Raw genomic sequence first — 2,812 nt, forward strand, 5'->3', positions numbered from 1 at the left:
TTTCTTTTAGGGATAAGTTTAGGCTGCCAATTTCCAAGGTGTATCATCCCACCCTTGGGGGGGGTGTACATAGCTCTATTAGCTGCAGTTTATTCAGCTGAAATCAACTTCTGCAGTGCCTGAGAATGCTTCAGAGGCCAGCTTGCAGGAGTTTGTGGGAGATGGCACTCCTAAGGCTGGGTGTTAGGGTCTTAGGAAGGCCTGATGGATGAGTAACTTAGACTCATGATAATCTTTAAAAGAATCTAGCCCATCTGTCCAGTTGGGGTCAACTGTAACTGAAGAGGGAATTCTCATGGTAAAGAAAGGACAGAACAGATTGCTCCTAACAGCCCCTGCTCTAACCATGGACTCATGAAGTATTTGTGAATCTGTAGGTGAATGAGTAGCTCACTCACCCGGTTCGCCTGGGCTGTGGTGAGTCAATGTGCCAGCTTTGTTGGGAGCTGAACGCAGCAAGCTGGCCAGCTGTTTCAGTGTTTGTAGTGGACAAGTGAGACCGGTCTGCTGCTTCTCAGTGCAGCTATGGGAGCAACTCTGGGCAAGCTGCTTTCAGGGCTGCTGGTAGGTTGCCTAGGTGGTCTAGGTTGTGCATTGTAGCATTAGCCTAGTTCAGGGACCGTACACAGTTACCTTGACTTTTCTCAGGATAATAGAGGAGCAAGGGCTTCCTAAAAGTTTCTTAAGCAGGGTCTATGGGGCTTCAAGGATTCTTTGGTTGCAAATAATTGGTACTAGAGATGACTAGAGGTTTTATGTTTACCCTTTCCTTATGATTATTGGCCATTTTGTTTCTAACAAATCCAGAATAGGGATATGGGGATGGATGTCACATGCTGTTCTTTCTTTCCAAGGCCTTCTGTGTCTGTTTATGGGGCATTTCTACTATGTCTCCACTGCCTCTGGCACTCTACCTAAAACATTCCAATTTAGAAGCAGTTGTTTTTATTGTTTTGATCTTTTTTCTCCTCCTGTGGAAGTAAGTACTTAAGGCTCCTTCAGTTAGCCATCTTACTAGTGTTACACAATCATTTCAACCCCAACTTCTTGTCTCATTTACTGTCATTTATTGCCATTCTGCTGCTCAGTCCCCACTCAGAATCATTGATCCCCACTCAGAATGGTTGTATGAATGTGAGCAGAATTACTCCACATGCAAAGGGAGTAGTTAATGAGCAGCAAGCTTAACAGGCTTGAAATCCCACCTGGAACAAAAGGAAGAATTTGATACCTTCTCTGGAGGGAGCCACCTGGCCATTTGAAGTCACTATGTTTGCAATTTCTGCAAACCAACCCCAGATAACTGTCATTTTCTCTATTATTACTCATAGAATTATGTTCAGAGGCTGTTTATTTTCTTTGAGGCCTGCAATTTGAGTAAACTCCTACTATGAATTTGAATAATTTTGTGGTGTTAAAATTATGACTTACTGATTTAATTAACTGCACTTGTCACCTGCTGGGAAAGAGAACACAGCCGCTATGGCGCCAAGGTGACTCAGCCTCAGGATGGCGGCTATAGGAGTCACCAAATTATGTGCTGGGTAAGACCTTGAGGTGCAGAGCATCAAAAATTAATTTGTTTTCTCTGGTGTACGTTCTATTTTAAACCATGAACTCTAGAAACTTATACTAAGTGAAGTTATACAGACTCAGAAAACAAATGATGTATGTTCTCCCTCATATGTGGGTCCTAGCACCAAATGCTTTTAAATTCCAGATCCTTTTAATAAAATGATGCTGTACAGCGGTCCCTTCTGCATGAAATAACTACCATCATCACAATTTCAGCTGTGCCTGATTGCTAAACATTGTCACAATTGGGTTTGTTGACAGTTATGCTCATTCATTAAAGGAGGCCCAAGCAGTGTCACTGGACCCTTACTGGAGTACCCAGCTACTCTTCCTAGCCAACTGTATGAAATTTGACACTAATCACACATGGCCTCCTGGATTTGGGGAGGGCTAAAGTATACAAGCTGCAGAAGGCTAGGAAGAGAAGGCATGAACCATGCTGGGTAAAGGCTTTCCAGTGTGTATACCCTCAGGTCATACATATACCTCAGCAACACCTCAGTTACCTGGAAGCCTTTGAGAGGGAACTGACACTGATTCTAACTACTCCAATAGCTATCAAAATACTTGAAAGCAAATCCTGAATCCATACAGTCCAGCCTTGGAAGATAAAAGAAAAATGAGGAGGAACCCAAAAAGGGATGCTTTTGGAAGCCCTTGTCAAGAAATTCTAATGGACTCTCACATGAACATTTGAAAATTGCCCTGTTCTGAATTTTTTCTAGTTCCTTGTCTAGAACTTGTAATGTTAATTACTCTCGCCTTTACTTCTCTTTCATATCTCCTATACATGATTCAAGGACTTTCTTTTCCCCTTAGAGATAAGAGTTATGCAATTCGGGTGTCTTTTAGATAGACCCACTGAAGTGGTAGTCCAGTTGCCTCACCCTGCGTCCCTGTTCAGCATGGAGGAAGCCAGCGTGATCTGCGTCCCTATTCCCTATTGGCAATTTGGGTAACACCTTCAGAGGATGGCGTGACAAGAATAGGAAGTAGGAATTGGCTAGGCAGTTAGGGTAAAAAGATCCCAAAGAAAAGTAGCCAATTTCTTGGCTAAAAGTCAAAATGTCCTTGGGACTGTTAGCAACACACTCTGTTCCAAAGGCGCAACTGTCAAAAGTATTTGGGAGCTTATATCCAATCTTTAAAAGATTTTAGGGTTAACTCTTCAAAGGGAGGAATGTTAGAGTACCCAAAAGCCTCATGTCCCCCAAGAAAGATGATTGTTTAGTACTTC

This window comes from Nannospalax galili, unplaced genomic scaffold (assembly GCF_000622305.1).
Source record: "Nannospalax galili isolate Female #2095 unplaced genomic scaffold, S.galili_v1.0 scaffold1358, whole genome shotgun sequence".
Lineage (NCBI taxonomy): Eukaryota > Metazoa > Chordata > Mammalia > Rodentia > Spalacidae > Nannospalax > Nannospalax galili.